Genomic DNA, 26858 nt, shown 5'->3' with positions numbered 1-26858 from the left:
GTCACTCGGCTGCATATCGCATCATATTCTTAATCCATACATGGACACAAGGAGGTGAATATCAAGACAGGTGGAAATAGCTGCCCAGGATATCAAGGCAATATTCAACTGGGAATGGCACCAAGGAGCCCCAGCAAATTGGAGGGCAAATGACATCCTTCCAGTGACTGGAAGGATGCCAAGATATTAGGCCAAACCTTGCTTGAAAAGCAAGACCATTAAGAACACATTATCAGCGTCAGCTATTGCTCAGCTCCGAGTCAGATGGTTGTGGAGTCTAGAGACTCGAGCACAAAAATCTAAGACACTCCAGGGTAGTGTTGAAGGTGTGCTGCACTGTCAGAGGTGCCAACTTTCAGATGACAGATGAAACATCCTCAGGTGGATGTAAAAGACCCCATGGCACTATTTTGATGGAGAGCAGTGGAGTTCCCCAGTGTCCTGGCCAATATTCATCCCTCAATCATCAGAGAGATTATCTGGTCATTATTACATTGCTGTTTGTGGGACCCAGCGGTGTGTAAACTGGTTGCTCATTTCATACACATCAACAGTGACTGCACTACAAAAGGACTTGATTGGCTGTAAAGTGCTTTGTGACTTTGAGGTAGCAAAAGGCGCTATATAAGTTTTTTCCCTCCAAATCAGACAGCAAGTCCAGGGGTTTAAAGAGATACACCGAAAGTTGCGAATCTTCAAAACTTACTGTCGATTTACACTGCTCTGCCTTTTCCTTCACACATGTGGTGCCTCACTCTCAATCTCTGTTATTTTAAGAGCTTACTGGATTTGTACATCAACTGCCCATTAAATTCACCACAGAAAGCGAAGACTGGTAATTACCAGTGCAAGTAACTTTAATGTCCAACAACTCAGGCCCAGAAACTGACCAACTGAACCTTCCGACAGCTGCTAACTTTGAGAGATTTTTAAAATGTCCAATTTGAAATCTTACTTTTTTTTCCTCTTATCCGTTCAACATAATCTTTCTTTCCCTCTCATTTTTAATTCATTAATAGGAGGTGATCACTGGGAAGACAGCATTTATTGCCCATGCACAAATTGCCCTTGAGAAGGTGGTAGTGAGACAGGCCTTCTTGAACAGCAGCAGTTCATGTCGTGAAGTGGGGAAGGAATTCCAAATTTTGACCCAGCGATAGTGAAGGAACAGTGATATATTTCCAAGTCAGGATGATGAGTGACTGAGGGGAGCTTGCATCTGCTGCCCTTGCCCTTCTAGGTGGATGTGGTTGTGGCTTTGGGAGAAGTTGTCGAAGAAGCCTTAGCGGGTTGCTGCAGTGCATCTTCTAGATGGCACACAGTGCAGCCACAATGTGCTTGCCGAGGGGAGTGAATGTTTAAGGTGATGGATGGGGTGATCAGGCAAGTTGTTGTCCTGTTGCAGGCTGCTCATATCACCCTCACTGTTTGCCAGACCTCCAAGTTGGGTGTTGTCAGCAAATTTTGAGATTCTACTCTGTATTCCAAGATCCATTTATATATCATTTATATATATAGCAAAAAAAAGCAGTGGTCCTAGCACTGAACCTTGGGAAAGACCACAGTCCATCATCCAGTCTGAAAAGCAAACATATACAAGGACACGATGTATTCTCTCCTTAAGCCAATTTTTTAATCCAATCGGACACTGACCCTACCATGCCACAAACTTCAATTTTGTTAACCAGCATTTTATGTGGTACCTTATCAAATGCTTTCTTATATAAACATCCAAAACATTCCCTTCATCAACCTTCTCTGTTACTTCATCAAAAATTTCAATTTGATTAGTCAAGCATGATCTGCCTTTTACAAATCCATGTTGGCTATCCTTAATTAACTCGAACCTCCTAGTGTCTGTTGATATTTTCCCTGATTATTGTTTCTAAAACCTTACCCACCACTGATGTTTAACTAACTGACCTGTAGTTGCTGGGACTATCCTTACATCCTTTCTTGAATAAGGGTGTCAAATTTGCCACTCTCCATTCCTCTGGCACCTCCCCTGTATCCAGGGAAGATTATGGCGAGCTCTTCTGCCATCTGCATCCCCACTTCCTTTAGCAACCTGGGATGCAAGCCATTCGACCAGGTGACTTATCTACTCACGTATTATTTACATGTCAGTGGAAGATCTTTGGGTTCCTTTTTATGTTGCCTGCCATTCTATTTTCATATTCTCTTTTTGCCAGTCTTATTTTCCTCTTCACCTCCCCTCTCAACTTATTGCATATGGCCTGGTTTTCATTTGATGAGTTCACCTGACATGCATCATACACACTTTTTTTTGTTTTATCATCTCTATCTCCCTTGTCAACCTAGGAGCTCTGTTCTTGGCTCCCTTACCTTTCACCCTTGTTGGCATGTTCCTAGCCCGTACCTGAAGTATCTCTTCCTTAAAAAGATATCCCATTGTTCTGATACAGCTCTTTCTGCCAGTCTTAGCTTCCTTTCTACCCTGGCTAGGTTACTTCATGGCATTGAAATTAGCCCTCTTCCACTCTAGACATTCTACCGTATTTTTTTCCTTGCTTTTCTGCATTACTAGTAAAAATCTTATGATACAATGATCGCTCTTACCCAAGTGCCCCCCACAGATTCTTGAACCATCTCATTTCCCAGCACCAGATCCAGAAATGCCTCATTTCTAGTTGGGCTGAGATCATACTGGATTTAAGGGAAGATCTTGTTTGACCAACTTGATTGAACTGTTTGAAGTAGTAACAAGGAAGATAGATGAGGGTAGTGCAGTTGATGTAGTCTAAATGGATTTTAACAAAGCTTTTGACAAGGTCCCACATGGGAGACTGGTTCAAAAAAATAAAATCCCATGGGATCCAGGGAAATGCAGCAAGGTGGATGCAGAATTGGCTCAGTGGCAGGAAACAAAGGGTAATTGTTGACGGCTGTTTCTGCGACTGGAGGGCTGTTTCCAGTGGCATTCCGCAGGGCTCAGTACAGGGTCCCCTGCTCTTTGTGGTGTATATTAACGATTTAGACGTAAATGTAGAGGGCATAATCTTTAAGTTTGCAGATGACACAAAGATTGGCTGCATGGTAGATAGCAAGGAAGGATAGCTGTAGGCTGCAGGAAGATATTGATGGTCTGGTCAGATGGGCAGAAAAGTGGGAAATGGAATTTGATCCAGAGAAGTGGGAGGTGACGCATTTGGGGAGGTCAAACAAGACAAAGGAATACATGATTATTGGGAAAATATTGAGAAGTGTAGAGGAAGTGAGGGACTTTGGAGTGAATGTCCACAGATCCCTGATGGTAGCAGGACGGTTGATAAGGTGGTTGAGCAGGCAAATGGAATCCTTTCCTTTATTAGCCGAGGTATAGAATATAAGAGCAGGGAGGTTATGCTAGAACTGTATAACTCATTGGTTAGGCCACAACTTGAATACTGTGTGCAGTTCTGGTCACCTCATTACAGAAAGGAAGTAACTGCACTGGAGAGGGTACAGAGGAGATTTACGAGGATGTTGGCAGGACTGGAAAAATGCAGTTATGAGCAAAGATTGCTTAGGCTGCGGTTGTTCTACTTGGAACAGAGGAGGCAGAGGGGAAATTGATTGAAATGTACAAAATTTTGAGGGGCTTGGATAGAGTGGAGGTGATGGGCCTATTCATCTTAGCAGAGAGGTCAGTGACTAGGGGGCACAGATTTAAAGTGATTCATAGAAATATTAGAGGGGAGATGAGGAAAAGCTTTTTCACCCAGAGGGTGGTGGGGGTCTGGAACTCACTGCCTGAAAGGGTAGTTGAGGCAGAGACCCTCAACTCAATCAAAAGGAGTCTGGATACACACCTCAAGTGCCATCATCTGCAGGGCTACAGACCAAATGCTGGAAAGTGGGATTAGAATGGGTGGATCGTTTTTCAACCAGCACAGACACGATGGGCCAAGTGGCCTCTTTCTGTGCCTTAAGTTTTCTATGAGTCTACACTGATCAAGGAAGTTCTCCTGAACACAGTTTAGAAATTCCTCCCCTCCGCAACCTTTACTCTATTACCCCAATGAATATTTAGGTCATTAAAGTCCCCCAATATCACCACTCTTCAGTTCTTGCACATCTGTGATTTCCCTGCAGATGTGCTCCTCCAAATAGTGAGAGAGATGGAGGCCTATAGAATTGACAAAGTAGCGTGATCATACCCTCTTTGCTCAACTCTAACCAAATTGATGTTTTTAAAAATTTGTTCGTGGAACGTGGCTGTTGTTGGCTAAGACAGCATTTAGTGCCCATCCCTAATTGCCCTCGAGAAGGTGGTAGTAAGCTGCCTTCTTGAACCGCTGCAGTCGTTGGGTTTAAGTATATCCACAGTGCTGTTAGGACATCCTCCCTTTCCAGCACTGCAATGTCTTCCCTAATCAGGACTGCCACCCCACCTCCCTTTTCTCTTCTTTATCTTTTCTGAACACTTTATATCCTTGTATATTAACTGTCCAATCCTCACCATTTCTAAGCCACATTTCTGTTATTGCCACAACATCATATTCCCATACTATTTGTGCTTGTAGCTCACCAAGCTTATTCACCACACTTTGTGCATTTACACACATGCATCGTAATCCCATCTGGTCATTCCTCATAGTCCTTCGCAGTCCACTCCATCCAACACAGAATTCCCTTCTCCAGTACTGTCTAACACACTCACTCTGACCCCACCTAATACTTTGCAATTTCGTACTCTTGCACAATCTGGCACTTCCAATTCTCTGTGCACCTAGTTGTTTCTCTCCTGTAATATCTCCTGGTTCCAAACCCCTGCCCGGCCTGTACAGGTCCCACCTTCTCCAGAACTGGTCCCAGTGCCCCAGGAATTTAAAGCCCTCCCTCCTGCACCATCTTTCCAGCCACACTATCCTCCTATTTCAATCCTCACTTGCGCTTGGTACTAGGAGCAACCCAGAGATTACTAATTTTGAGTTCCTGTTTGCTAATTTCTTAACTTGCTCACTAAACTCTTTTTGCAGGACCACATCCCTCTTCCTACTTACGTCGCTGTTACCAATGTGGACCACGACTGCTGACTGTTCACCCTCCCCCTCAGGGTGTTCTGCACCCTTTCAGTAACAACCTTGACCCTGGCAACAAGGAGGCAACACACCATCCTAGATTCACATCTGCGGCAACAGAACGCCTGTCTGTTCCCCTGACTATTGAATCTGCTATCGCTCTTCTAGTCTTCTTTGTACCCCCCTGTACAGCTGAGCCACCCATGGTGCCATGGTCTTGGCTCTGGCTGCATTCCCCAGATGAACCATCATCTTCCTCAGTATTCAGAACAGTTGGAGAAGGAGATGCACTCAGGGTCTAGGGATCTGGGTGTCCTAGTGCATGAATTGCAAATGGTTAATATGCAGGTACAGCACATAATCAGGAAAGCTAATAGAATGTTATCACTTATCACGAGGGGAATTGAATACAAAAGTAGGGAGGTTATGCTTCAGCTATACAGGGCATTGGTGAGACCAGATCTGGAGAACGTGTACAGTACTGGTCTCCTTATTTAAGGAAGGATAGAAATGCACTGGAGGCAGTACAGAGGTTTACTTGACTAACATCTGGAATGGGTGGCCTGTCTTACGAGGAAAGATTGGACAGGCTAGGCTTGTATCCGCTGGAATTTAGAAGAGCAAGAGGTGGCTTGATTGAAACATATAAGATCCTGAGGGGTCTTGACAGAGTGGATGTGGAAAGGATGTTTCCTCTTGTAGGAGAATCTCAAACTAGGGGGTCATTGTTTAAAAATAAGGGGTCGCCCATTTAAGACAGCGATGAGGAGAAACTTTTTCTCAGAGGGTCGTGAGTCCTTGGAATTCTCTTCCTCAAAAGGCAGTGGAAGCAGAGTCTTTGAATATTTTTAAGGCAGAGGTAGATAGATTCTTGATAAGTAAGGGGATGGAAAGTTATTGGGGGTAGGTGAAAATGTGGAGTGATCAGTTCAGTCATGAACTTATTGAATGGCGGAGCAGGCTCAAGGGATCAAATGGCCTACTCCTGTTCCTAGTTCATATGTTCCTGGGTCTCCTGAACTACCTGCCCGTTTCTTCTCGACTGTCTGGTGATCACCCATTCCGTCTCTGCCGGCATACTCTTAAGCTGCGAGGTAACCACATCTATAAATGTGTTATCCACAAATCTCTGAACCTCATGGATGCACGGCAGTGATGCCAGCTGCTGCAAGTTCTGAAACATGGAGCTCAAGCTGCTGCAACTGACGACACTTCCTGCACACATGGTTATCCAGGATCTGAGAAACATCCTAGAGTTCCCAGAGTACAGGATATGCACTCCAGAGGCTGGAACAGCCCTGCCATTCCTCCATCTATTAGATGAAAAATCTTGGGTACTACAACTAAATCCTGCTATTAATAACCCAATAGTAATAAACCTTAAATAATAACCTTACAAATGCTAATCTCCCTTACTATTAATACACCCTACCAATACTAAAACGTTTTTAGTAGTAATAACCTCGCCAATACTAAAAGAAAATACTCAGCAGCCAATCTAATAAGGTTTATTAGCAAACATTACTACTCATAAAACCTTACTATTACTAAAATTACCGAGTTTTGAAAGATAAATGAGAAAAATACTCACCAAACAATCTATTTTCCTGTGACGTCACATTTTGAATTTTCTCAGAACGTGGTCAGTTCGCGTTCTCTCATTCACTCCCGATGCTCTTTTAAACTTCCTGCTGGTCGAGTGTGGCATGTAGTGAATTAAATTGGCTGAAGAATGGCTGTGAATGTGGGGACCTCAGGAGGAGGCAGAGGAGAATCATCCACTTGAAACTTCTGGCTGAAGATGGTTGTGAAAGCTTCAGCCTAGAATTCTGCACTCCTATGCTAGGCTCCGCCAGCATTGAGGATGGAGTGTTCATGGAGTCACTCCTTCCTCTGCCATTAGGTTTTTTAAAACTTGTCCACCACCATTCATGACTGCATGTGACAGAACTGCAGGGCTTTGATCGGATCCATTGGTTGTGGGATCGCTTAGCTCTGTATGTAGTGTGCATCTAGCTTCACCAAGTTGGTACCTCGTTTTTAGGAATGCATGGCGATGCCCCTGGCATGCTCTTCTACATGCCTCATTGAACCAGGGCTGGACCCCTGCCTTGATGGCAACGTTAGAATGCCAGGCCATCAAGTTACAGATTGTAGTGGAGTACAATTCTATTGTCACCCACAGTGCCTCATGAATGCCCAGTTTTCAGCTAATAGATCGGTTCAAAATCTATCCCACTTAGCACAGAGGCAGTGCCACACAACAGAATGGAGGGTGTGCCCAGCTCTGAAGTTGGGACTTGGTCTCCACAAGAACTGTGCTGAGGTCATTCCCACCAATACGGTCATGGACAGATGTATCTGCGACAGGTATTTTGGCGAGGACAAGGTAAAGTAGATTTTTTTTCCCTTGCTTTGCTTCTCTCACCACCTGCGGTGCTACCAAGATGAAGAAGTCTCCCACCCAGAAATAAATTGTGCCATTGCAGCTTCTTCCGACTACTGCTCAACATGGAGGAGGACTAATTCAGCTGAGGGAGGGCAGTAGATGGTAATCAGCAGGAAGTTTCTTTGCCCATATTTGGCCTGATGCCATGAGACTTCATGGAATCCAGAGTCAATGTGGAGGATTCCTAGGGCAACTCCCTCCCAACTTTTCACCATTGTGCTTTTACCTCTAATGGGTCTGTCCTGCTGGTGGGACATGACATACTTAGGAATGGTGATGGAGGAGTCTGATACATAGGTATGATTCTGTGTATATAAACTATCAGCCAGTCAGTCTGTTCCTTAACTAGTTTGTAGAAAAGCTCTCCCAATATTGACATGTCTCCCTCCTTAGGCTAAATGTGCTGGGTGTACCTTTGTTGTGTCCGAGTCTGTGCCTGGATTGATACGGAGTGGTCTTACTTTTAATTATACTTTATCACAGCTGTTTGAAACACCTGGAGTGACTTGCTCGGCCATTTCAGAGGGCAGTTAAGAGTATGCCACATCCTGTGACTCCAGACCTGTAGCAAAGGCCAGACCAGGTAAGGACAGCAGATTTACTTCCCGAAAGGATCTTAGTGAACCAGATGGGGTTTAAAAAACGACAATCTGGTAGTTTTGTAGTTACTATTACTGATACCAGTTTTGTATTCCAGATTTAAGTAAATTAATTTAAATTCTCTAGCTGCTGTGATGGCATTTGAACTCCTGTTACTGGACTAGTGATCCAGAGGCTTGGACTAATGACCCAGAGACAATGTCATAAGCACTTTTTTTTTTTAAAAACTAGGAGGTCTGTGTGTCTTTAAGACTGAAAAGAAAACTCTGGGCAATAATTGCAGAGATTTAGTGTTTGAAAAGTCCAGGTTGCAGGGAAATTTGCATCCAAGCAACTTGATGGTTTTACAGCAGTCTTATGACTCCTACTGAGAATGGCTCAGTTCCATTTTGGCAGTAAAAAAAGAAACCGGGGGCTGTGAGCAGCTGAAAGAGTTACTGCTGGAAACTGGCCAGGAATACAGCCCAGAAAACACTCGTGAAAAAATAATTCCTGTATCAAAGAGGAAAAGACCCAGAGAAAAGAGGAATTGCTATACTCTGTGAAGAAGCACTGCTTTGGAGAAAGCAAGCCTGTGTTTTGGGTGTGGCCAGTTGCTGTTGTCTCCATTCAAGAATTCCTGCCTGAAGAGCGAGTTCTGCAAAGAGCAAGTTGTGCTCGGTGAAGGCTCCTTTGCTGAGAGCAAGTCCTGTTGACTTTTGTATTTTTGCAAGTTCCTGAACTCTCAAGGAAGTTTCTACTGTTAGACTGCAATTTAAATAGACCTGTTGCTACAACCTGTTGCTGAAAGATCTGTGTGATGCCTGCTGCAGACAAACTACCTTGACCGCCTACCCATCATAGACCATTCATTAGTTTCACTTGGAGAGACACCGAGTGACATATGACTATTCAACTCTAGGACACTTCACCGAAACAGAAAAGTTACCAGCCAGTTGCTTCATTATTCCTTAGAAACTGCTGTAAAAAACATATTTCCGTTTTCCCGGGTTAACCATTGGTAATTGAATGTATGAGTATGCATGAGGGTTAGGAAGATTAAGGAGTTACAAAATCTTTTCATACATATAGATTCATCTCATTATTGTTTAAAACTTGGTTTATTAAGTTATTTTTGTTGTTGTTTAAATAAACCTGGTTCTAGGGATAAATAAAGTGATCAATTTGACTATTTTTCCAGTAAGTGGGAAACTTTACTAATATGCCGTGACCTGTGGAGTAGTGGGACTGAATTAATAGTGCATTACTCCCACCTCAGTCGTAACAATAATATTCATGTATCCAATTCAACTTTAATTCACTCCCTTGCCCAGTTGTTCCTGTTTCTCTTCCTCAATCCTTAAATTTCACTGAGATACACTATTGGTCTCACGGTTCACTGTAGTCCCAGATATCCTCACCCTGTCATTATCAGCTCACACTTTTGGGCTGAAGGATGCAGAAAAAAGTCTAATTATTGGGGCATGCCACGAGATGCCCCACTCCAGCACAATCTAATCCACTGAAGCAGACATTCGCCTCATTTTAGTTCATTATTCAAGAGATTCTTACAAGAATTCACTGGAATATTTATTATATAAATTTGTAGAAATTTACAGCATGGAAGGAGGCCATTCAGTCCATCATGTACGCACTGGCTAACAAAGAGCCACTATGCCTGAGTACTTTCCAGCTTTTGGTCCGTAGCCTTGTAGGTTATGGCATTGCAAGTGCATATCCAAGTACTTTTTAAAAGTTTAGAGGCTTTCCACCTCTACTACCCTTTCAGGCAGTGAATTGCAAATCACCACCTCTCGGTGAAAAAAAAACTTCCCCTCAAACCCCCTCTCCCTCCTTCCTCTTACCCTAAATCTATGCCCCTGGTTATGGACCCCTCAAAGGGAATAGGGCCTTCCTATCCAATCCATCTAAACCCCTCAAATTTTATACACTGCAATTAAGTTTCCCCTTAGCCTCATCTATTCCAAAGGAAACAATCCTAGCCTATCCAATCTTTCCTATTCACCAAAATTCTCCAGTCCAGGCAATATCTTCATAAATCTCCTCTGTACCCTCTTAGGGCACTCACATCTTTCCTTATAGGTGTAGTGACCAGAACTGCATGTGGTACTCCACGTGTGGCCTAAACAATATTTTATACAGTTCCAGCATAACCTCCCTGCTCTTGTATTCTATGCCTCAGCTCATAAAGGCAAGTATCCTGTATACCTTCTTGACCATCTTAACAACCTGCCCAGCCATTTTCAGGCTTCTGTGGACATGCACTCCAAGGTCGCTCTAGTCCTCTAGACTTACCCGTATCCTACTATTTGTGTATTGTTAGGCAAGGCATTTGGGGAAGGCCAACACTTCACTCCATTTGCCACTGTTCCACCCACCTGACTAGTCCATTGATATCTCCTTGCAGTATATGGCTTCCTTGATTATCAACCGCATACCCAATTTTTGTAACGTGTACCAACTTCTTAATCATATCCCACTACATTAAAGTCCAAATCATTGATCAATATTACAAAGAGACCTAGTACTGAGTTCTGCTGAAAACAGCCTGCCTGTCACAAAAACATCCATAGACCCCTTTTGCTTGCTGCCTGGATTGGAGAAATTTGGATCCAACTTGCCACTTAGCCTTGGATCTCATGCGTTTTTACTTTCTTGAACAGTGTGCCAAGTGGGGCCTTATCAAAAGCCTTGCTAAAATCCAGATGACATCAAATGCACTACCCTCACTGAATTTCTTTTCGGGAGGTAAATAGGAGGATCAATGTCAGTCAGACACAACCGTCCCTTAAAATTTGTGCTGACTGCCTTTAATTAATCTATCTCTTTCTAAACGAAGATTTATCCTGTCCCTCAGAACATTTTCCAATAATTTTCCCACCACGGAGGTCAGGCCTATTGCCCTGTAATTAATCACTCAATCTTTCCCTTTCTCCTTTTAAACAAATGATATATTAGCTATCCTCCAGTCCTCTGGCACCACACCTGTAGCCAGAGAGGACTGGAAAATGATAGCCTGATCCTCTGCTATTTCTTCCCATACCAACGCTTCATCCAGGCCTGAGGATTTATCCACTTTCAAGGATGTTAAACCTGTTAATACTTCCTCTCACTATGTTAATATCATTTAATATTCACACTCCTCCCTGACTGCAATGTCTGTATTGTCCCTCTGTTTTATGTAAAAAGAACAAAGTATTCATTAAGAACCACACAAACGTCTTCTTCCTCCATAGACAGGTTACCCTTATGGTCCCCAACAGGTTCTACTCTTTATTTAGAGATCTTGCACTTCATGTATTTATATTTTAAAAAGTGTTTTCCTTGATTTAATTTGGCAATACTTTTTCATGCCCTCTTTTTGCTTTCCTAATTTTTTTTTTAATTTTACCCCTACGCTTATGTTCTTCTCTGATTCCTGCAGTATTAAGCCCTTGGTATCTGTCATAAGCTTCCCTTTTTCTTTATCCTCTCCTTAAAGCCCCTTGACATCCAGATTTGTTAGACCCACCTTTTGAGAGAAAATACTTGGCTGTGAACCCTCAGTATCCCTTTCTTGAATCCTTCCAATGATCTGGCACTGATTAACCTTCGAGTAGCTGCTCCAGTTCACTTTAGCTAATCACATCTCAGCTGAGTAAAATTAGCTTTTCCCCCAATTGAGAACTTTTACTCTTGATCTTTGTCCTTTTCCATAACTACCCTAGGTTTAACTGAATTATGATCATTTCCACCAAATCATTCCCCAACTGATACCCCTTCACCTGCCCAGCTTAATTCCCTAAAACTAACTTGCAGCAGAACACCAACACCTGCAAGCTCCCCTCCAAGCCACACACACCATTCTGACTTATAACTATATCGTTGTTCTTTCACCTGATGCCAAGTCAAAATCCTGGAACTTCCTTCCCAACAGCACATGGACTGCAGCAGTTCAAGAGGCAGCTCACCACCACCTTCAAGGGCAATAAGGGACGGGCAACAAATGCTGGCCTTGCCAGTGATGCACAGGTCCTGTGAAAGAATTAAAAGTAGCCCAGAACTGTGCTCTCTTGTTGGGCTTGCTACGTAGTGGCTAAAAAAATTCTCCTGAATGCTTTTCAAGAATTCTGCTCCCTGTGCCTTTCCCTCTAAATCTACTCCAGTTAGTATGAAGGTAGTTGAAATCCCCCACAATTACTGCCCTATTGTTTGTTCACTTCAGAAATTTGCTCTGATGAAGAGTCACAGACTTGAAAGATCGGCTCTGTCTCTCTCGAAACATATGCTGCCAGACCGGCTGAGTATTCAGGCACTTTCTATTCTCTACCACCAAGAGTTATTCCAGTAGAGCTACAAATCAGGCTTCTACCGGACAATGTAGAAAATTGCCCAGTTATGTCCCATGCACAAAAAGCAGGACAAATCCAACCTGGCCAATCACCACCCCATCAGTCTACTCTCAATCAGTAAAGCGATGGAAGGTGTTGTCAACAGTACTATCAAGTGGCACTTACTCACCAATAACCTGCTCAATGACGCTCAGTTTGGGTTCCACCAGGACCACTCAGCTCCTGACCTCATTACAGCCTTGGACAAAAGAGCTGAAGTAAAGAGGGGATGTCAGAGTGGCTGCCCTTGATATCGGGGGGGGGGGGGGGGAGAGTCTCCACTGGTTGGAGTCATACCTGGCACAAAGGAAGATGGCAGAGGTTGTTGGAAGTCAAATCATCTTAGTCCTAGGACATCAATGCAGTTTCTCAGGCTTGTGTCCTAGGCCCAAGCATCTTCAGCTGCTTCAATGACCTTCCCTCCAACACAAGGTCAGAAGTGGGGATGTTCACTGATGATTGAACAATGTTCAGCACCATTCGTAACTCCTCAGATTACTGAAGCAGTCAGTATCCGTATGCAGCAAGACCTGGACAACATTCCCCTTAACATTCAATGGCATTACCATCGCTGAATCCCCCACTATCAACACCTTAGGGGCTACCATTGACCAGAAAGTGAACTGGAGTAGCCATATAAATACCATGGCTTCAAGAGCAATTCAGAGGCTAGGAATCCTGTGGTGAGTAACTCACCTCCTGACTCCCCAAAGCCTGTCCACCATCTACAAGGCACAAGTCAACAACACTCAAGAAGCTCGACACCATCCAGGACAAAGCAGCCCACTTGATTGGCACCCCATCTACAAACATTCACTCCCTCCACCACCGACAACACAGTGGCAGCAGTGTTGCACTGCAGCAACACACTAAGACTCCTTGGACAGCACCTTCCAAACCCGCAACCTCTACCAACTAGAAGGACAAGGGCAGCAAATGCATGGGAACACCACCACCTGCAAGTTCCCCTCCAAGTCACACACCATCCGGACTTGGAACTATATCGCCGTTCCTTCACTGTTGCTGGGTCAAAATCCTGGAACTCCCTTCCTAACAGCACTGTGGGTGTACCTACCACACATGGACTGCAGCAGTTCAGGAAGGCAGCTCAGCACCATTTTCTCAAGGGCAATTAGGGATGGGCAATAAATGCTGGCCTGGCCAGCGATGCCCACATCCCATGAATGAATTTTAAAAAAATCCAAGCTTGGGGTAATAAGTTACATTCGCACCACACAAATGGCAGGCAAATGACCATCTCCAACAAGGGAGAATCCAACCATCTCCCCTTGACATTCAATGGCATTACCATTGCCATCATCATCCTGGGGGTTACCAATGACGAGAAACTGAAATGGACCAACCATATTAAGTACCGTGGTTACAAGAGCAGGTCACAGGCTGGGAATTTTGCAGCAAGTAGCTCACCTCCTGACTCCCCAGTGCCTGTCCACCAACTACAAGGCACAAGTCAGGAGTGTGATGGAATACTCTCCACTTGCCTGGATGAGTGAAGCTCCAACAACATGCAAGGTCAACAACATCCAGGACAATGCAGCCCACTTGACTTGCATCCCTTCTACCACCTTCGAAGTTCACTCCCTAAAGCACCGATGCACAATGTTCACCATCTACTAGATGTACTGCAGCAACTCGCCAAGGCTTCTTCAATAGCAACTTCCAAACCCGCGACCTCTACCACCAAGGAGGACAAGAGAGCAAATGCATGATAACACCACCATCTGCAGGTTCCCTTCCAAGCCCCACACACCATCCTGACTTGAAACTATATCGCCGTTCCTTCAGTGTCACTGGGTCAAAATCCTGGAACTCCCTTCCTAACAGCACTGTTGGTGTATCTACACCATATGTCTGTAGCGGCTCATCACCATCTTCTCAAGGACAATTAGGGACAGGCAATAAATGCAAAGTTCACATCTTGTGAAATAATTTTTAAAAAATTTGGGACAATGTCAAAGTCATACATCATCCTGACTTGGACGTCGAATCAGCTTTCCGTTATTTGGGTCATAATGGGGATTCCCTACCCAACATCATTGACAGCATCAACAGGGGCGGCACAGTGGCGCCGTGGTTAGCACCGCAGCCTCACAGCTCCAGGGACCCGGGTTCAATTCTGGGTACTGTCTGTGTGGAGTTTGCAAGTTCTCCGTGTGACTGCGTGGGTTTCCTCCGGGTGCTCCGGTTTCCTCCCACCGCCAAAGACTTGCAGGTGATAGGTAAATTGGCCATTGTAAATTTCCCCTAGTGTAGGTAGGTGGTAGGGAATATGGGATTACTGTAGGGTTAGTATAAATGGGAGGTTCTTGGTCGGCACAGACTCGGTGGGCCGAAGGGCCTGTTTCAGTGCTGTATCTCTAAATAAATAAAAAACAACAGGGAAAGCAGCAATTTAATATGACAGCCCAGCACCACCTGCTCAGGGCAGCCTATTAATAAGGTGCCACACGGCATAAAAGGTAAGAGAGAGTATGTGGAGTCAAGAGACAAGTAGCAGAATGGATAGCAAGTTGGCTAGGAAACAGGAGTTTAAAAGGTCATTACTCAGACAAGCAAAATGTTCCACAAGGACTGTTGCTGGGACTATCTCAGTCCACTATTTATATAAACAAATTTGACCTTGGGAATCAGAAGCACAATTTCAACATTTGCAAAAAATCCAAAATTTGGAGTATAGTTAATACTAAGGAAGAAAACAAAATACAAGGAGACATTAATAAAATAGCGGAGTGGGTATAACTGGCAAATGAATTTCAATATAGAATGAGGTGATGCATTTTAGTTGGAAGAATAAAAAAGATCACAAACTCCTTGGAAAATGAGGTACAGATACAAAAATCACTATAAAAAAAAAGGTAGCCACACAGGTTGGTAAAGCCATTAAAAAAAGAACTTCATATCATTTCTGGAGGAATAGAATTAAAAAGAAAAAAATTGTTAAACTTGTACAGAATCTTGGTCAGGTGACACTGGAGTGCTGTGAACATTTCTGTTCACCATATGAGGTGAGAGATTGGAGAATGTACAAGATTTACAAGGATGGCGCCAGAACTGATAGCTTATACCTATCTGAACAGGGTGGGGCTCTTTAGAAGACAACTGAGGGGTGACCTGATAGGGGTCATGAAGGAGTTTGTTTGGATAGTCAGAAACAATGGGACTGTTAGCACCGCAGCCTCACAGCTCCAGCGACCCAGGTTCAATTCTGGGTACTGCCTGTGTGGAGTTTGCAAGTTCTCCCTGTGTCTGTGTGGGTTTCCTCCGGGTGCTCCGGTTTCCTCCCACATGCCAAAGACTTGCAGGTTGATAGGTTAATTGGCCATTATATATTGCCCCTAGTATAGGTAGGTGGTAGGGAAATATAGGGACAGGTGGGGATGTGGTAGGAATATGGGATTAGTGTAGAATTAGTATAAATGGGTGGTTGATGGTCGGCACAGACTCGGTGGGCCGAAGGGCCTGTTTCAGTACTGTATCTCTAAACTATTTAATCACCCTATGGGTAGGAGGATGTGAAAATCACTGACTCAATAGTTGAGGTAAATACCATAGATACACTTAAGCTGGATACACACGTGTGGGAGAATGGAATAGAAGGATAGCATGATAGGGCCTTAAACTTTCTATGATTCTATGTAGGGTGCAAGGTGGAGCATTAACATTCCATGTAGTGCTATGTAACTAGGGTTAAGCAATAAATGCAGCTTTGCCAGTGTTAAGCTTATCCCATTATTTTTTTTAAATCTGTAAATGATGGAGAGAGATTTATAGTTAGAAAATGCACTCATCTCAAGCTAATTGGCCAGGTGTCAAACTAATTAATAGCATTTGATCTGTGTCATTTAAGAGGGTGATCCAAGTAATTGAAGTTCCTTTATTTGATAGAGACTTACACACAAAGGGTACTAGTTTGGTCAAAAGCCTAGCCTTGGTATGTGAAACTGCAACACTCAAAGCTGGACACCATCCAAAACACTTGGCTTGAGAGGCATGAAAAATGACAGTTCTCAGCTTTCAGTCAGCAAACTCCACCTTTTTCCAAAAATTACACATCCTGCTTTATAAATTTGCTCTAGAGACAAGTTCAATCAGAACCCAATCAGCTGATACATAGACCTAAATTCTCAGTTACTTCCAAAACAAATCACAGCAAAAAAAGTCAATGATAATGTATTCATGATAAAAGTTGAGATTCAAAAACTACACAAAGGACCCAAGTCACAGTATGGTAAATAAAAATAGAAAATGCTGGAAATATTCAGCAGGTCTGGCAGCATCTGTGTTAACGTTTCAGGTTGATGATCCTTCATCAGAAGCTACAAAAAGGTCATCGACCTGAAACGTTAACTGTTTCTCACTTCACAGATGCTGCCAGACCTGCTGAGTATTTCCAGCATTGTTTTAGTTCAGATTTTAAGCATCTGTAGTATTCTGCTTCTGTCAAAGAATCATAGAATGTTTACAGCACAGAAGGAGGCCATTCAGCCCATCATTACCATGCTGGTTCTCTGCAAGACCAACTCATCTAGTTCTACTTCGCCTTTTCCCCATAGCCCTGCAAATTTTCACCTCTGGGTAATTATCAAATTCCCTTTTGAAAGTTACAATTGAATCTGCTCCACCACATTCTCAGCTAGTGCATTCCAGATCCTAACCACTCGCTGCACAGCAAAGTTTTTCCTCACATTACCTTTGGTTCTTTTTCCATTCACCTTAAATTCTCGATCCTTCCAACAATGTCAACAGTTTCTTCCTATCTCTGTCCAAACCCCTTATGAAAACTTCTCTTCATCTTTTTCCAAGCAGAGCAGCCCAAGCTTCTCCAATCTATCCAAGTAACTGAAGTCTTTCATCCCTGAAACCATTCTTGTAGATCTTTTCGGCAAAATCTCTAATACCTTCAAAAGTGTGGAGCTCAGAATTGGAGACGCTACTCAAATTGAGACCAAACCAGTGTTTTATAAAAGTTTCATCGCACCTTTCTTGCTTTTTTTAAACCCCATGTCTCCAATCAGAGAGCCCAAGCTCCCATATGCCATAGTACCACTTTCTCAACCTGCCCTGCCACCTTCAATGATTTGTGCCAGGTCCCTCTGCTCCTGCACCCACTTTAGAACTGTATGCTTTATTTCATATTGCCTCTCCTCACTCTTCCTGCCAAAACATTATCACTTCACACTTCTCCACATTATATTTCATCTGCCACGTGCCGCCCATTCCACCAACCTACGTCGTCTACTATCCACCTCACAGTTCACAATCCTTCCAAGTTCTGTGATCCGCATATTTTGTAATTGTGCCCTGCACACCCAAGTCATTAACATAGCAAATTTTTTTTTTTTAAATAGGAGCAAGAGTAGACCAGACCACCCCTCAAGCCAGCTCTGCCATTCCTTCTCCCGAAGCCAGTCCTCATGACTTGCTTTCACTCCGGTTTGATGGGTTCTGAGATGGCCGATAAATTCAATGAGTGATCTGCAGGCTCTGCCACATAAGGGGCAGGTGGTGCTTGAAGGATCAGTAGTTTGGAGGTTTGTGCGCTCCCTCAGATGCCTCCGCATGTTCCCGATCAAGTCCCTGGAGAACTATGATGCCTTCCCGAATGAGTTTTCTCCATCTAGGATGGTCACGAGCCAGGGTCTTCCACGAGTCGATGGGAATGTTCGATCTCTTTAGGGATGCTCCAAGGACACCTCTAAAGCATTTCCGCTGTCCCTCTGGGAGTCTCCTGCCACAACCAAGTTCGAGTAGAACAGCTGCTTCAGGGAGTATGGTGTCAGGCATGCCAACAACAGGTCCTACCCAGCAGAGCTGTTTTTTGGTGGTTAGCACCCCAATGCTGGGCAGGTTGGCTTGGGAGAGGACTTCTCCAGTGCTTTGAGGTGCCTGTTGTAGGTTGTCCAACTCTCTGAAGCATAGCATTCAATACGATCATTGCTGATCTTCTGCCTCAACTCTATTTTCCTGCCCGCTCTCCATATCCTTTGATTCCGAGACACCAAAAATCTGTACATCTCAGCCTTAAGTATATACAACGAAGCAGCATCCACAACCCTCTGAGGTAAACAATTCCAAAGGTTCACAACCCTCAAGGAAGAAATTTCTCATCTCAGTCCGAAATGATCGGCCACTTATACTGAGACTGTGCCCAATGTTCTAGACTCCCCAGTCAGGGGAAACAGTGTCTATCCTGTCAAACCCGTTCAGAATCTTGAATGTTTCAATGAGATCACCTTTCATTCTTCTAACCTCCAGAGGGTATAGGCTCAAATTACTCAGTCTATCATAGGGTAACTCTCTCTTCCCAGGAACCAATCCGGTGAACCTTTGCTGTACCGCCTGAAATGCAAGTAAATCCTTCCTTCACTATGGACACCAAAACTGCACATAGTATTCCAGGTGGGGTCTCACCAGAGTCCTATACAATTGTACTCCAGTCCCCTTGCAATAAAGGCCGACATGCCATTTGCCTTCCTAACTGCCTGCTGTACCTGTGTGCTAACTTTGTGTTCCTTGTACAACTACACTCAAGTCCCTCTGAACATTGACAAGTTTCATGCCTTGTAAAAAATTACTTTCTATTCTTACTACCAAAGTGAATAACCTCACACTTCCCCACATTATACTCCTTCTGCCACCTTGTTGGCCAACACTTAACCTGCCTATATCTCTTTGCAGTCTGTGTCCTCCTCACAGCTTACAGTCCCACCTAGCTTTGTATTGTCAGCAAACGTAGATACATTACTCTCAGCCTCTTCGTCTATTTTATTCATATAAATTGTAAGTAGCTGAGGCCCCAGCACTGATCCTTGCAGCAATCCACTAGCTACAGCCTGTCAACTTGAAAATGCCCCATTTATTCATACTTCTTGTCCATTAACCAATCCTCTACTCATGCTAATATTAGCCCCAGCTCCATGAGCCCTTATCTTGTACACTGTGTGGCACCTTATTGTGAGCAAGTTTATAGCTCATGGAATAAGAGGGACAGTAGCAACATGGTTACAAAATTGGCTGAGTGACAGGAAATAAAGAAATAATGGATGTTTTTTCGGGCTGGAGGAAGGCTTGTCGTGGAGTTCCCTAGGCATTAGTGTGGGAACCTTGCTTTTCCTGATATATATTAATGACCTAGATCTTGGTGTACAGGGCACAATTTCCAAGTTTGCAGATGATACGAAACTTGGAAGCATTGTGAACTGTGAGGAGGATAGCATAGTTCTCCAAAAGAACATAGACAAGTTGGTGGATGAAGTTCAATGCAGAGAAATATGAAGGGATTCATTTTGGTGGGAAGAGCATGGAGAGACAATACAAAGGATACAATTCTAAAGGGATGTGCACAAGTCACTGAAGGTGGCAGAACAGGGTGAGAGAGCTGTATGTAAAGCATACAGTATCCTGGGCTTTATTAATAGGGCAAAGAGTACAAGAACAAGGAAGTTATGTTGAACTTGCATAAGACACTAGGTCAGCCTCAGTTGGGGTACTTGCGTCCAGTTCTGGATGCTGCACTTTAGGAAAGGTGTGAAGGCACTGGAGAGAGTACAGAAAAGATTCACGAGAATGGTTCCAGAAATGAGGAATTTCAGTTATGAAGATAGATTGGAGAAGTTGGGACTGTTTTCCTTTGAGAAGAAAAGGTTACGATGTGATTTGATAGAGGTATTCAAAATCATGAGGGATCTGGACAGAGTAGATAGAGAGAACAACTCCCACTTGTGAAAGGATCAAGAACGCGAGGGCACAGGTTTGAAGTATTTATTAAGAGAAGCAAAAGTAATGAAGAAAAACGTTTTCATGCAGCGAGTGGTTAAAGTCTGGAATGCACTGCCTGAATGTGGTGGAGGCAGGTTGAACTGAAGCATTCGAAAGGGAATTAGACGTTACGAGAAGGAACAACGTGTAGGGTTTCAGGGAGAAGGCAGGGGAATGGAACTGAGTGAATTGCTCTTTTGGAGAGCTGGTGCAGACGCAATGGGCCAAACGACCTCCTTGTACATTAAAAATTCTGCGATTTACCAAATGCCTTTTGGAAATCTAGCTATACTACATCTGCTGGTTCCCCTTTATCTACCCTACTAGATATATCCTCAAAATTAAAATTTGTCAAACACTATTTTCCTTTCATAAAAATCAGTCACGTTGTCTTATCATACTATGATTTTCTAAAGTGCATTAAGACTTCCTTAATAACTGATTCCACCATTTGCCCGACAATTGAGGTCAGGCTAACTGGCTTGTAGTTTCCTGTTTTTTTCTCCTTCCTTTCCTGACTAGCGGTGTTACATTTGCTAACTTGCAATCTGCTGGGACTGTTCTAGAAGCAAGGGAAATTTGGAAAATTTTAACCAGTTCATCCACTATCTCTGCAGCTACCTGATTTAGAACCCTAGAATGTAGGCCATCAGGTCCGGGGGATTTGTTAACTTTTAGTCCCTTAAGTTTCTCCCATACTTTTTCTCTGCTGATATTAATTACCTTAATTCCCTTATGCTTATTCGCCCCAGGTTACCCTGTCTGTCTTCATATAACAGAAATAAAGTACTGTTCAATCTCTCTGCCATTTCCTCATCCTCCATGATAATTTCTCCCATCTCTGCCTCTAAGGGACAGATATTTACTTTTACCTACTCTCTTTACGCACTTGTAAAAACTCCTAATCTGTTTTTATATTCTGGCTAGTTTACTCACTTTTTTTCCCCCTCATCAACTTTTTGGTCCCTTTGCTGATTTCTAAAACACTCCCAACCCTCAGGCTTACTACTTTTGGTGGCAACATTATAAACGTCTTTTAATCTATTATCCATAACTTCCCTAATAAGCCACGGATGTGGTCCCAACACTGACCCCGAAGGAACTCCACTGTTCCCCTCCTCGAATCTGAAACAACCATTCACCACTCTTGTCACTCAGCCAATTTCATATCTATGCTGCCACCATCCCTTTTATTCTATGGGCTTCAACTTTGCTGACAAGCTTGTTTCGTGGCACCTTATTAAACAACTTTTGGAAGCCCATATACTCCACATCATCTGTATTACCCTCATCAACCCTCTTTGTTACCTCATCAAAAAACTCAAGCAAGACAGGTAAACACGATTTGCCTTTACTAAATCAAGCTGCCTTTCCTTAATTAGTCCACACTTGTCCAAGTGACTTAATTTTGTCCCCAAATTATTGTCAAAGCTTTCCCATCACCCAGGTTAAACTGACTGGCCTGTAGTTTCTGGGTTTATTCTTAAACACTTAAAAAAGTGCATAATTTGCAATTCTCCAGTTCTGTATCAAAGGAGAAATGGAAGATTATGGCCACAATTTCCGCCCTTATTTCTCAATATCCTTGGTTGCATCTCGTCTGACCCTGGTGATTAAGTACAGCCAGCCCATCTGATACCTCTACCAACTCTTAGCCCATACAGTGTCTCCACTACCTCCTCTTTCACCGTGACTTGGGCAGCATCTTCTTTCTTAGTAAAGAGAGATGCAAAGTACTCATTTAGTTCCTCAGGCAAGCCCTTTGCCTCCGTGGGCAGAACACTTTTTAGGTCCCTAATTAGCCCCATTTCGCACCCCCCCCCACCCCACCTTGTAGCATCCTTTTACTATTTTGATACCTATAAAAGACCTCTGGATTCTCTTTTATGTTCGCTGACAGTATCCATTTCTTTGTTCACTTCCCCCCTGAGCTTTCTACATTCAGCCTGGTTCGCAATTGGGTCATCAACCTGACATCTGTCAGATGCCCCTTTTTACTGCTTCGTCTTACTCTTTCGTCTACAGGGAGCTCTGGCTTTGTTTGTCTTATCATTCCCCCTCAACTGTACCTGAACTATCACCTGTTTAAAAGAAGCCCATTGTTCAGTTACAGTTTTGCCTACCAACTTTTGATTCCAATTTATCTGGGCCAGATCCGTGGTCACCCCATTAAAACTGGCCGTCCTCCAACTTACTACTTTAACTTTAAAAATTGTCCTTTTCCAAATCTAACCTGAACTTTATGATAGTAGGAACACATTTAAGAGGATAGTGATCGTACTGACACCTGATCCATCTCATTAATAAAAACAAAGTGCTGGAAATACTCAGCACGTCAGGCAGCATCTGTGGAGAGAGAAGCAAAGTTAACGTTTCAGGTCTGTGACCTTTCATCAGAACGGTTCTGATGAAAGGTCACAGACCTGAAACATTAACACTGCTTCTGGCCACAGATGCTGCCTGACCGGCAGAGTAATTCCAGCACTTTCTGCTTTTATTTCAGATTTCCACCATCTGCAGTATTTTGCTTTTATTTTAGTGACCCATCTCATTTCCTAGAACCAGATCCAACAATGCCTCCTTCCTCGTTGGACTGCAAACACTGATATAGAAAATGATCCTGAATACATTAGAAATTCTTCACCACCCCCCCCCCCCGACTGTTTAATTATCCCAATATAGACTACTCTACTGTTTTTGCACGTAATTTTCTTGCAAATTTTGCTCACTATATCTTTCCTACTAGTTAATGGCCTATAGAACATACCCAGTAATGTAATGGTACAACTCTAACCAAAGCAATTACGTCATTGACCCAGCTTGTGCATTCCCTTGCTCCAGCACTAAAATATTCTCCTTAAATCAATACTGTCACCCTCTTCCTTTCTTTCCTTCCCTATCTTGCCTGAACACCTTGTATCCAGGAATATTTAGTACCCAGTCCTGCCCTTTTTTGAGCCAGGTCACGGTCATCGACACAGTATCATATTCCTACATAGCTATCTGTGCCTACTACTCACCAGCCTCATTTACCATGCTCCATGCATTCACTAAGGGCGGCACAATGGCGCAGTGGTTAGCACCGCAGCCTCACAGCTCCAGGGACCCGGGTTCGATTCTGGGTACTGCCTGTGCGGAGTCTGTAAGTTCTCCCTGCGACTGCGTGGGTTTTCGCCGGGTGCTCCGGTTTCCTCCCACAGCCAAAAGACTTGCAGGTGATAGATAAATTGGCCATTGTAAATTGTCCCTAGTGTAGGTAGGTGGTAGAGAATATGGGATTACTGCAGGGTTAGTATAAATGGGTGGTTGTTGGTCGGCACAGACTCAGTGGGCCGAAGGGCCTGTTTCAGTGCTGTATCTCTAAAATATAATAAATAAACATACATGCACGGTAAACCTAATTAGGACTTGGGTGCATTCCATCTTCCTATGACCTCACCTATGGCCTTACTCCAGTATGGTCTGTCTCTCCTTATTCCTTGTACACCCTGTTTTCCCTCTCTGGTGTTACCTCCTGACTGCCATCCAGCTGTTAGTTTAAACCCTCCGCAATAGCACTAGCAAACAGCCGATGACACTGGGCCAGCTTTGATAAGGTGTAGAAAGCCGGGCCTATGCAGATCCCAGTGTCCCAGGAATCTAAAGCCCTCCCTCCTGCCACACATTAATCTGTTCTTTTCTCCTGTTTCTGCACTCACTAGCGCGTGGTGATAACGCCCAGGGGAAAGTGACATTTCGCTGCCAAACTGCAAAACTTTGGCCAGATAGCAATACTTCATTTGTGGTTTGTCGACATCCAACCCCCGTTGGAACAAAATGAGTTGCGGTAAAAAAAAATCCTTGCATTATTTCACACATTTATCAAAGAATGTATTTGTTTTTGGACAGCCTCCAAACAGCCTATTTATTCACCGCCAGAAGCTCTTCGCTGGCGATCACGAGGGCCTACGTGAGCCCCAATCGCATTAAATGACACCTTGACTCCACCGCTTACAGCCGCTGATGCGATGCGAGGAGGAATGGCAGCCCCAGAGCCGAGCCCGCACCGGCACGCGTGTCGCCTCAAGGGCGCACTAGCACCATTCCCTCCCCGCCCAGGGTGTTTGAGACATTTGATGGGTTGCTGTGCCCTCCGTGTTCTTTCTGCGACACTGACATCTCCCGTTTCCGGAGGACACTTACTTACCGAGGTTTTCCAGCCGCCACCACCTACACACCTGCCCTTGGCGCCTTTTCCAGGCACACGTGGGCCCCGCCAACGAGATCACGTGACACGATACGTGGCGGCGGCTCCGACTCGCGTACAGTTGCGTGTTGCGTCTCCATTGTGACGCAAGTACGCCTGTGAAGCCTGGTCCGGTCGGCCGGACGCTACTCCGGTTTCAACGACAGCAAACCCGGGATTGCAGCTTGCAATTCAAGCCTTACTGGATCCAAAACCCTTCCTCGTCTCATTTTGTTTTTTAAAAAAAAATGGAATGGGAGAATTTGTGAGAACGCAAAAAAAAAAAATCAACTTTTCAAATAATTACAAGTATTCTTTAACACCTTTCCACTCAAAGGCAATCTTAATCTCCAAATTGATGCAAAGTTGTTAAAAATAGTTACACTTCATTTATGCAACTAGTCGGAACCTTGGCGTATATCCCTACAAGACCAAGCTTTTAACACAAATATGAAAGCAAAAATGCCGGAGGGGGGGTATCAAAGTTTAAATTGAGTCAACAACCAATTTAACGATTTCGTGTCTTGATGTAAACATTTCGCAACAAAAACAGCCCGTAGAAAACACTCCCAAACACAAGATTCAGCGATTAACAGACTGGGAGAAGGGGGGAAAAACTCCCAAAACCGACAGGATCAAGCATTTCACTGAAGAGAACAAAGAAATTATTGCTTCCAAAGTTTCAATAATATATGCAGAGAGCAATCTGGTTCATAACTTACCTTCGCTTCGGAAACCTGTGCAACACAATTTAAAACCACAATTTTCCCCTATCATAAACAACCAATCAATACAGACACTGCCTGGATATTCTCACCTCAAGAACAAGCTGAAAACAAACCACACATTTCCGCTGGGTCCTAAACTCTTCAGACCCCCTCAAGCATAGCATGAGTTCTTGATCTAAATATTTACCTAAAAGGAGCAGTCTTTTTTGCTAGCTGATCGACGGTTTAATTTGATATGTATAATATTTGCATATTGTTAACACTAGATGGCCCCCGAGAAGTATTACAACATTACTACAATAACACTCACTCAAAGGTTTTTTGTTATTCTTTAACAAAATATCATAAGGCTCTGGAAATAAAAAGTAGCTATTTATTACCATCCCAATTTGAGTGTTTATTGGTACATGGCATTATTTAAATTAGACTTCCATAGATTTTAATATCTGCAACTCAAATGGTTGTTAAAGAAATATCTTGTATTTATATAATGTCTTTCACAACCTCAGGACATTCCCAAGTGCTGTAAAAAAAAAAGCTTAGATCACCTATACATTCTAATACAGATATTCTACTTATTGAAAAGGCTAAGTGTCCGAGCATGTTTTTCCAACAGGCCAAGAAGCCATTGATGAATGTAGCCCCCACAACAGCCAGACAAACAGGCTGTGAATAACAAGAGGAGGAAGCCCTTGATTAGATCCAGCAAACTATCAATCTCCCACAATTAGCAGCTATCAATCAAGCCAGACCAACAAAATGAGGGAGAAATAAAAGCAAAATACTGCGGATGCTGGAAATCTGAAATAAAAACAAGAAATGCTGGAACCACTCAGCAGGTCTGGCAGCATCTGTGAAAAGAGAAGCAGAGTTAACGTTTCGGGTCAGTGACCCTTCTTCGGAAGATGAGGGAGAAATCCTGATTAGATCTGGCAAGCTGTCAACTCTCACAATAACTAGACTCAGAAGAAATTGAACAACAAGATAATGCAAGGCTTAAAACAGTACAAGAAGTTCCCCACATTGAGGCGGGCAAGACAGGGCACTACGATCCTCCCAGCAGAACTGGGTAATGTGTTAATCATTATAACTTGTTGCAAGTACAAGTTTAGGGGTCAGCAAAGTTGCTAACAAGAAGAGCCTTTTTAAAATTCAGTCAAAAGTACAATATCTTAAGAGCCGCAATGTTGTTACTCAAATGCCAATAATAATGAAAAACAAGACTGACAGATTTCAACAACATTCTAAAGATTTTTACAAAAATCTTGTGAATTGAAATGGTACCTTCTCACAAGTTCAAGGTCCTTCATGGCAGACTGGTACAAAAGGTGAAGTCACACGGAATCAGAGGTGAGCTGGCAAGATGGATACAGAACTGGCTCAGTCATAGAAGACAGAGGGTAGCAGTGGAAGGGTGTTTTTCTGAATGGAGGGATGTGACTAGTGGTGTTCCGCAGGGATCAGTGCTGGGACCTTTGCTGTTTGTAGTATATATAAATGATTTGGAGGAAAATGTAGCTGGTCTGATTAGTAAGTTTGCGGACGACACAAAGGTTGGTGGAGTTGCGGACAGTGATGAGGATTGTCAGAGGATACAGCAGGATATAGATCGGTTGGAGACTTGGGCGGAGAAATGGCAGATGGAGTTTAATCCGGACAAATGTGAGGTAATGCATTTTGGAA

The 26858-nt window shown here is 43.5% G+C and overlaps 1 protein-coding gene across 9 annotated transcripts in view; it reads right to left on the bottom strand.

Moving 5' to 3' along the window:
• Positions 1 to 26858, bottom strand: part of ddx4 (DEAD (Asp-Glu-Ala-Asp) box polypeptide 4) — a 163119-nt gene that overhangs the window by 91650 nt on the left and 44611 nt on the right. Inside the window, exon 1 of one of the 9 annotated variants that reach the window (XM_068033093.1) lies at positions 25363 to 25410. The exons of 5 other annotated variants lie outside the window; for them this stretch is intronic. The gene's annotated coding sequence lies outside the window, so the exon portion shown is untranslated. 3 more of the 9 variants (XM_068033111.1, XM_068033085.1, XM_068033121.1) reach the window with 3 other exon arrangements.

This window comes from Heterodontus francisci, chromosome 1, assembly GCF_036365525.1.
Source record: "Heterodontus francisci isolate sHetFra1 chromosome 1, sHetFra1.hap1, whole genome shotgun sequence".
NCBI lineage: Eukaryota > Metazoa > Chordata > Chondrichthyes > Heterodontiformes > Heterodontidae > Heterodontus > Heterodontus francisci.
This window is presented reverse-complemented; position numbering and strand designations above follow the sequence as displayed.